Below are 10543 nucleotides of genomic sequence, written 5' to 3'. Positions count from 1 at the left end.
GCACTTTGGAATCACGCGATTACAAAGCCGCACCGCTGTGATCCAGGGCTTTAGCTTTTATTAAAAAAAAAAAACCTGGAAGCTGATTGGTTTGTATGCAGAGCTCTCCAGTTTTAGTAAATCGGTGCTGATCGTCCAGTCTGTACTCGGTCTAGGCTGCATCGTTCGTTCTTCCATGGATCGGCACCCATGTAGACCCGGACTAGGCATGGGTTGTTCGGCCCCGGGCTGTCTCCATCCGCTGACTTTGCTCAGGAATCCCCCTCCTTTCCCAGGCGATCCGGTGCGATGAGAGCGGGGAGCTCCTCCATCCTCCTGATAAGGTGTCACTGAGATTCCCCGGCTCCGTCACGCCGGCCGCGCAGTTACCATGGTTACCGCCGGTGCCAGAGGAGGTTCCGGAAGTGACGCCAGATCCCGCCCCGGTGCGGACGTGCTGCTGCGCCGGGTTCACGGAAAGAAGAAGAGAGGGAGTAGGTGGCATGGAGCCCCCGAGAGGTGAGAGGGACCTGGGGGGGAAGTGTGCAGGAGGAGCCCCTAAAGCTCGGAGCTTCCTTTCTATACAGGGAGAGCTGGACAGCTGTGCACACCGCTGACTGGTGACATCATCGCTGACTGATGACATCATCACTATACCCAGCGCGTGTCACCTGTGTGTGCCCCGATGACAGCTGTCACCCTGACATCCCCGGGATGAGCATATTGCTGCTGTACCTTGTCTATGGTGTGTGTGATGATGGATGGGATGATTGCTGTGAGTTCTGCACATAGTCCAGGGATGGTCCTCCATCTATATCAGCAGCCATGTACAGGCGATCAGTCCTCATATTTCTACCTATCATCTGCATTTAGTATAGAAAATGTCATCAATGTCCCCATCCCGCTTCATAGAAATGTGTGTTTAGTCTGGAGCCTGCAGAGCATTGCATCTGTGATCAGTGGATGGCGGGTGCAGTGTGCAGACTATTCCTCCAGCCGCAGGTTGGTACTGAGGTGTGAGATTGGAGGAAATATGATTGGATGACCAAGGAGGTGACCTTACCACCTGCTCCATGGTGGCGGATGGGACTTGTAGTCTTCTCACTCTCACAGAGCTCTGTGAATGGATGAGGCGGAGTTGTGATCTGCTTTGCTCATGTTTCATGTCTGAGATTTACAACCGCTTTAGTGCAGATGAGACGAGGCTTGCCTCTTCTGCATTCAAATTCCTGCCGGTCCGCCCATTTTTAACTTTGCCCTGAAGTTTCACTTTAAAGTGGAACTAAACCCTCCTATCCTTTCCAGCCAGGGAAGCGGCCATCTTTGGCCTCTCTGATTTTCAGCTGCCATGGTGCTGCACCTGTCATCCGTTATGGCTCCCGCCATTTAAAGGTTTGACAGTGTGGTTGAGAATTCAGGCAAATGTGACGGCATTCCTGGTATTTCCTGAGAATGTTACTGTTATTTGAAACTGTTAAATGGGCAGGTTTAGTTCCGCTTTAACCACTTCCCGCCCACCATATAGCAGAATGATGGCCGCAATGTGCTTAAGTTATCCTGACTGGCCGTCATATGACGTCCAGCAGCATAAGCCGCGAGAGGGCAAGCAGAGCGGCGATCGGTGGTGCGGTGTGTCACTCTGACACACCGCATCTCCGATACCCGGTAAAGTGCCTATGACGTAGGCTCTTTACCATGTGATCAGCTGTGACCAATCACTAGAGCCCACCAGGGATGTCAACCCATGCCACTGGGGATGCCAACTTGTGGCCACCAGGGATGCCAATCAGTGCCTAATAGAGATTCCAATGAGTGCCCATTAGTAATGCTTATCAGTGCCTCACCAGTGCTGCCTATTAGTGCCGCCCATCATTGCCCATCAGTGCCACCTATAATTGTCCATTAGTGCTGCCTATGAATGCCCATAAGGGCTGCCTATCAGTGCCCATCAATGTTGCATATCAGTACCGCCTATCAGTGCTGCAGATCAGTGCCACCTCATCAGTGCCCCTCAGTGCAGCCTCATTAGTACTTGTCAGTGCAGGAGAAAACGTACTTATTTACAAAATCTTTAACATAAAGAAAAACCTTTTATATGTTTAGCAAAAAAGAAAAACCCCAGAGGTGATCAAATACCACCGAAAGAAAGCTCTGTTTGTAGAAAAATAATGTTAAAAATTTTGTTTGGGTACAGTGTTGTGTGACCGTGCAATTATCATTCAAAATGTGACAGCACTGAAAGCTGAAAATTGGCCAGGGCAGGAAGGGGGTGAAAGTGCCTTGTATTGAATGGGTAAAATACCTAAATAAAGGTGTTACCTGAAACACAGCTAGAAAGATGGGCTTCTTTTATACGTTTTGTGAACTGAAAAACAGGGTGTTGTCATCTAAAGAGTGATCCAAGGTGGATCGCTTTTCAGAGAGCGTTTGTCAGGCTGCGAGGAGGTATTATGTCAACCTGCTTAAAACCCGCACCAGTGTGCAGCAAGGACAATTGCAGGACAGTTGCCATGCAGACCCATTCAGTTGATTTGAAGGGGGGTAATTATTGCCACAGCATGTGTATACCCCTGTTCATTGCTTTTGCAGTGTAAGAGGGAGTGGTAAAAAAAAAAAGAGGCTCAACCACATGTTGTTTTTTTTTTTTTATCACCTCTCCAACTGAAAGTGTAAGGGTCCGTTCACACCAGATGCCATGGAACTGCATTAGGCAGCTGTCCCAGCGCAAGACACGGCAAAATGCTCTTCTTTGTCTCCTGTGTGCCCGGTTCACACAGGCCATACTTTGTTTCAACACCGTATCTTTGCACGGCAGCCAATACAACTTAATGTCTCTGTGTGACATTTCATTAAAGTTGGTTTAAAATAAAAAGTAAACTTTGCGATTCGCCATGATCAGTGCACTGGCACTAGAGTGATCCCACTGCAAGCAGCCACTATGTCAGTGATGGCAAACCTTGGCACCCCAGATGTTTTGGAACTGCATTTCCCAACACTGCAGAGTGCATGAGCATCATGGGAAATGTAGTTCCAAAACATCTGGGGTGCCAAGGTTCGCCATTCTTGCACTATTATAACACAGCAGCTGATGTGAATTAGCCCTAAACCCAGCCTTAGTGCTGGTAAAACACAGTGGAACATAAATAGTTGGCATTGAGTAGAGTACTGGGTAAAGGAAAAGCCAGGGACTGCGCTCAGGACTCTGTCTGCTCCATGTTGGGAGTGGGGAGAGGAGGATCTCTGTCACTTGAGGTACGCTCAGGGGGGTCCCTGGAGCGAGGGATGAAGAAGTGTGATTGTTTATAGATTTTATTGTACATGAGAAGAATTCAGCCAAAGAAAAAGAAAAAAAGAAAAATCCAACACGTTTCAGGTTCACAAATCCCCCTTCATCAGGGAATACTTGAGTGACAACTTGTATCATTGCATCTAATCCCTGATGAAGGGGATCTCTGAACCCAGAAACGTGTTGGCTTTTTCTCCTGAATTCTTGTCACATACAGTAAAGACCTCCTGGACTATAAATAGATGAGTGGTGCTCTCATCCTTCTTTCCATTAAAAAAAATATATATATATTTTTTAAATGTATTTGCTGTATCTTATTGTTGCTAATTTAAAGCAGACACTTCAGGGTTTATATACTAAAGGTGGAGAATGCAAAATCAGACTCAGCCCTCGTTCACACTAAATGCGGGTTTAGTACTGGTGCGAGTTGAGCTGAACTCACTATTTCAAACCTGCATTTCAGTGCGAGTTTGAAGGCGATTTCACGGACATCTATGCGGGTTCATATGCAGATGGCACTTGAAATGGCCCCCAAGTCACCAAAAGTAGTGCAGGAACTACTTTTTGGAATCGGTGTAGTGCCGCAAAGTTGGCGTTGCACCGATTCAGGCAGTGGCATTGCTGTCAAATTGCATCGCATTCTAAGGGATTTGAAATCGCATGTAGCCGGCAATAGGCTCCGATTTGGCTTGCGATTTGTAATGTCGAATCACATCGCATAGTGAAGGATTTGAAATCTCATATCAAATCAGCTCAATGTGAACGAGGGCTGAGTTCTACATAGATATCAGTCGGCTTCTACCCTCTGGTTCAATTAAGCCTTGGCAATAAGCCCTCATTCACATTGGAGCGACTTGTCATGCGATTCGACATAAATGACATAACAAGTTGCAGCCTATTGCCTGCAATTATTCTGTTCAAATCGGTGAGATTCCGACTTTGCGGTGCTGCACCGCTTTGAAAAAGTAGTTCCTGCACTGCTTTTGGCGATTTCAGGTGCGCCTAGCATAGACATCTGTGCACCAAGCCGCACAGATGTCTTCCAAGTTGCACCTGGAGTCGCACTGACATGTGGCTTTGAAATCATGCGATATCAGATGAAGTGGCACGATTTCAAAGCCGCAGTCAATGTGAACGGAGGCTAAAACCTGGCAGCCTGATTTGGCACACTCCAGCTTTAGTAAATAAACCCTTTCCTGTCTATATGTAGTCTGGTGAGGGCAGCATGGTATTCCTCCTGATGGTAACTATGGTGGACCGTGCCTGGGTAATGTGCGTTGGCATGGCCATTTGTACTGTCTGTGTGACAGGGTGACAATGAAAGAAGCTAAATGTGAAGTGGGGACAGATTCAGTGCCACCCATTGACAGGAAGCACCTGAAGGAGGATCTTCATGGCAGGATCACCAGGTATTATTTGAATGAATGCTGCAGATATAAATAGGTTGAAGGTGACAGCTGGCAGCGCACTTAGCAGTACCACCAAAAAGGGCAATGTGCACCCAGGGATGAATGCCTGCAACGTGGACTGCTTGTGTTCCAGGCATTCATCTCTGGATGCATTTTGCCCTAAATGTAGATACAGGTGCACCGCCCAGCCCCGTCATCTGTCAGACTCTCATAGAGCAGGCCTGGCTGGTGTGCCTGTGCCCTCCAGCCACAGATAATCGCCAGAGCATTATGCAGCGGGCTAAGCGCCCAGTGTGTGTGAGCCTAAGCTCTTCTCACCCAGCATTGTCTGTTTTATTAATCACAGCTCTGCATAAACTGATTATAGGAGATATTATTCTGATCACAATTCTCCATCCCATGGGCCGTACCATGTGGTGCTTATTGGCAACTGTTAACTTCATTTAGTGATTTAAAGGGTTATTTCAAAATTTAGTGCATTCCAAGGGGCCTCAGTAGGTTAAAATGATGGAGCATTTTACAGAAATTCAACTCCCTTTAGGCTTAGGGCCCCTTTCACACTTGTATGACCTTTTCAGTCCCAAGTCGCAGGACAAGTCGCACAAGTGTGAAAGGGGCCTAATTCATATGGTCATATTGATCTGTACCCTAGTCATATGGTCATATTGATCTGTACCCTAGTCATATGGGCATATCGATCTGTACCCTAGTCATATGGTCATACTGATCTGTACCCTAGTCATATGGTCATACTGATCTGTACACTAGTCATATGGTCATACCGATCTGTGCCCTAGTCATATGGTCATACTGATCTGTGCCCTAGTCATATGGTCATACTGATCTGTGCCCTAGTCATATGGTCATATTGATCTGTACCCTAGTCATATGGGCATGTCGATCTGTACCCTAGTCATATGGTCATACTGATCTGTACCCTAGTCATATGGTCATACTGATCTGTACCCTAGTCATATGGTCATACTGATCTGTACCCTAGTCATATGGTCATACTGATCTGTGCCCTAGTCATATGGTCATACTGATCTGTGCCCTAGTCATATGGTCATATTGATCTGTACCCTAGTCATATGGGCATGTCGATCTGTACCCTAGTCATATGGTCATACTGATCTGTACCCTAGTCATATGGTCATACTGATCTGTACCCTAGTCATATAGTCATACTGATCTGTACCCTAGTCATATAGTCATACTGATCTGTGCCCTAGTCATATGGTCATACTGATCTGTACCCTAGTCATATGGTCATACTGATCTGTGCCCTAGTCATATGGTCATACTGATCTGTGCCCTAGTCATATGGTCATATTGATCTGTGCCCTAGTCATATGGGCATATCGATCTGTGCCCTAGTCATATGGTCATATTGATCTGTACCCTAGTCATATGGTCATATTGATCTGTACCCTAGTCATATGGGCATGTCGATCTGTACCCTAGTCATATGGTCATACTGATCTGTACCCTAGTCATATGGTCATACTGATCTGTACCCTAGTCATATGGTCATACTGATCTGTACCCTAGTCATATGGTCATACTGATCTGTGCCCTAGTCATATGGTCATACTGATCTGTGCCCTAGTCATATGGTCATATTGATCTGTACCCTAGTCATATGGGCATATCGATCTGTGCCCTAGTCATATGGTCATACTGATCTGTACCCTAGTCATATGGTCATATTGATCTGTACCCTAGTCATATGGTCATACTGATCTGTGCCCTAGTCATATGGTCATACTGATCTGTGCCCTAGTCATATGGTCATACTGATCTGTACCCTAGTCATATGGTCATACTGATCTGTACCCTAGTCATATGGTCATACTGATCTGTGCCCTAGTCATATGGTCATACTGATCTGTGCCCTAGTCATATGGTCATACTGATCTGTGCCCTAGTCATATGGTCATATTGATCTGTACCCTAGTCATATGGGCATGTCGATCTGTACCCTAGTCATATGGTCATACTGATCTGTACCCTAGTCATATGGTCATACTGATCTGTACCCTAGTCATATAGTCATACTGATCTGTGCCCTAGTCATATGGTCATACTGATCTGTACCCTAGTCATATGGTCATACTGATCTGTGCCCTAGTCATATGGTCATACTGATCTGTGCCCTAGTCATATGGTCATATTGATCTGTGCCCTAGTCATATGGGCATATCGATCTGTGCCCTAGTCATATGGTCATATTGATCTGTACCCTAGTCATATGGTCATATTGATCTGTACCCTAGTCATATGGGCATGTCGATCTGTACCCTAGTCATATGGTCATACTGATCTGTACCCTAGTCATATGGTCATACTGATCTGTACCCTAGTCATATAGTCATACTGATCTGTACCCTAGTCATATGGTCATACTGATCTGTGCCCTAGTCATATGGTCATACTGATCTGTGCCCTAGTCATATGGTCATATTGATCTGTACCCTAGTCATATGGGCATATCGATCTGTGCCCTAGTCATATGGTCATACTGATCTGTACCCTAGTCATATGGTCATATTGATCTGTACCCTAGTCATATGGTCATACTGATCTGTGCCCTAGTCATATGGTCATACCGATCTGTACCCTAGTCATATGGTCATACCGATCTGTACCCTAGTCATATGGTCTTACTGATCTGTACCCTAGTCATATGGTCATACTGATCTGTACCCTAGTCATATGGTCATACTGATCTGTACCCTAGTCATATGGTCATACTGATCTGTACTCTAGTCATATGGTCATACTGATCTGTACCCTAGTCATATGGTCATACTGATCTGTACCCTAGTCATATGGTCATACTGATCTGTACCCTAGTCATATGGTCATACCGATCTGTACCCTAGTCATATGGTCATACCGATCTGTACCCTAGTCATATGGTCATACCGATCTGTACCCTAGTCATATGGTCATACCGATCTGTACCCTAGTCATATGGTCATACCGATCTGTACCCTAGTCATATGGTCTTACCGATCTGTACCCTAGTCATATGGTCATACTGATCTGTACCCTAGTCATATGGTCATACTGATCTGTACCCTAGTCATATGGTCATACTGATCTGTGCCCTAGTCATATGGTCTTACTGATCTGTACCCTAGTCATATGGTCATACTGATCTGTACCCTAGTCATATGGTCATACTGATCTGTACCCTAGTCATATGGTCATACTGATCTGTACCCTAGTCATATGGTCATACTGATCTGTACCCTAGTCATATGGTCATGCTGATCTGTACCCTAGTCATATGGTCATACTGATCTGTACCCTAGTCATATGGTCATATTGATCTGTGCCCTAGTCCTATGGTCATATTGATCTGTGCCCTAGTCATATGGTCATGCTGATCTGTACCCTAGTCATATGGTCATGCTGATCTGTACCCTAGTCATATGATCATATTGATCTGTACCCTAGTCATATGGTCATATTGATCGATACTGAGCGTATCGCATATGGCAGTGTGAACTGCCAGATGTGCGGATGCGATACGGGAACACGCTGCATATTCGCAGCGTTCCCGCATCGCACAAGTGTGAACCGGCACTAAAGGCCCGTACACAGGACGACGAACGATCTACCGATTTTCGGATTGTTAGTATAGTGCTTTCGACAGCCAATTACGAATTTTCGGATGACAAAATCTGGATGTGCGGGCTATAAAATTTTTATCATACGTCAACACAACGTCCGATTTTCGTTTAATTAGTACAGTTTTTGTTCGAAATAAATCGTAAGAGCATGACTAGGCATGCTCAGAAAGGAAAGAACACATACAAAACAATTCAACACAAGAATCACTTCTGAAGTTGAATTCTGTCGTACGGGAATTTTCGTATGAAAATAACCTCTTCACTTTCCACATCAGACTAGCATGCAATAAAAAATGGACGACCGATCGTTCAATAATCTGATCGCGTGTACGAGGCTTTAGCCTCAGTTCACACTATGAGCCACATATAAATCACACAGGAACTGCCCTGAATTCTTGGGCAATTCAAATGAGATTCAATGCGGTGCGATTGGAACTTTAAATGGGCTCCAATTGGTCTGCATCACATTAAGTATTTCATGCCCCATTTTTGGAACCTCACTGCAACCGGATCGCATGGTCATTTTGTACCATGTGATTTGGTGCAGGCAAACACACTGCATTTGGGGTGCTGTTAATATTGCACTGACACTTACTGCAGATCGCAAGGGCAATGCATTTTGAATGCAGTGCGGGAAGCGCGTACGGATTTCAGGTTTCTCACACTGCATTCTAGTGTGAATCTAGGCTTAAAGTTTCTATATCTGTAAACATGACCGACCGAAGGACTTTATCGCAGCACAAAGTCCAGAAAGCGATTGGAACAGATGAAATCCTTCTATCATTTTGCTTTCGGGAAGGTTCTCCGATAAGTAAATTCTGTAGTAAAAGAAGAAAGGTGTGTTTGGGAGATGGTTGTACTTTTCCTTTTGCTGGAGGGGATGCTACACATGACGGGCGTGTTAGGTGATTGCTGGTTAATAGGAAGTTGATGTCGGAGCTGTGCAGGTTATAGCATGTGTCATTTACAAGGTGCTCCTCTTCAATTGACCTAAGGGCTCTTTTATACAAGCATTCAGTCTGGATCCATCTGTCAGTTTTTCCGACAGCTCCAGACTGAACCACACTGTATGTTGGCAGGCAGCTGTAAAGGGACTGTTTACATTCGCTTCCATTCAAGTGCTTTTGCTTATGTGGATATAAATTAATATAAACGGAAGTTGTCCGTTTACGTTTGTTTTTAGGCATGGAACATAAGTTTTGTTTATGCTTTTATCACCTATGACAATTTACTTTAGAGGTGCACCGAATGGAAATGTTGGTGCCGAAACCGAAAATGCAAGATGCACTTGGCCGAAAACCAAAAATTAGTTTAAAAAAAAAAATATTTTTTTTATATATAATTTATATCATTTTTTATATAATTGTACTATATTTAACTTTTTAATTCATATCATGAATTAAAATAAATATGAATTTATTGTCTGCCATTAGCACAAGAAAAGCTAAAAAATGCTTTCCTTTAAATTCTATGTATGTCTTTACACTGGTCCGTTGTGCTTCTGTTGTGGTGTTAAAAATCCTGCTTGCTGCATTTTTGATAAGTTAAAAAAACGCACCTCCCCGTTGAAATGCATTTAAAGCGTATCAATAACGCACCCATGTTATGTTTTTGATGCAGTTTTTGAGTCACATGACCTATAAAAAACACACCATAAGCACCTTAACCACTTCTGCATCGGAAGATTTTCCCCCTTATTGACCAGGCCATATTTTGCGATTCGGTACTGCGTTGCTTTAATGGACTATTGCGCGGTCGTGAGACACTGTACCTGAATAACATTGATGTCCTTTTTTTCCCACAAATAGAGCTTTCTTTTGGTGGTATTTGATCACCTGTGCAATTTTTATTTTTTGCGCTATAAACAAAAAAGTGCGACCATTCTGAAAAAAAAAAAAATATATTTTTCACATTCTGCTATATAACATTTCCAAAAAAAATAAAAAATTAAAAATCAAAATATTTTAACATTTTAGGCCAATTTGTTTTCTGCTACATATTTTTGGTAAAAGAAAAAAAATTCGCAATAACCGTATTTTGATTTGTGTGCGCAAAGGTTATTGCGTCTACAAACTGTGGGAAAGATTTATGTCATTTTTATTTATTTATTTTTTTTACTAGTAATGGCGGCGATCTGCAATTTTTTTTGCAGGACTGCGACATTGCGGCGGACAGATCGGACCCCTGACTGACATTTTTGACACTTTTGGGGGGACCAGTGACATTAA

General features: G+C 44.0%; 1 protein-coding gene across 3 annotated transcripts in view; it reads left to right on the top strand.

Annotated features, from left to right (window-relative positions):
• The first annotated feature begins 400 nt into the window (after window positions 1-400).
• DAGLA (diacylglycerol lipase alpha) overlaps window positions 401-10543 on the top strand; it is a 121044-nt gene continuing 110901 nt past the window's right edge. For 2 of the 3 annotated variants that reach the window (XM_082270117.1, XM_082270119.1), the window contains exon 1: window positions 401-498. The gene's annotated coding sequence lies outside the window, so the exon portion shown is untranslated. The remainder of the gene's footprint in view (window positions 499-10543) is intronic. The other variant, XM_082270118.1, reaches the window with a different exon arrangement.

The sequence above is a fragment of the Pelophylax lessonae genome (assembly GCF_965119305.1).
Source record: "Pelophylax lessonae genome assembly, chromosome: 10".
Lineage (NCBI taxonomy): Eukaryota > Metazoa > Chordata > Amphibia > Anura > Ranidae > Pelophylax > Pelophylax lessonae.
Note: the sequence above shows the minus strand (reverse complement) of the source record. Positions and strands in the feature narration are given on the sequence as shown.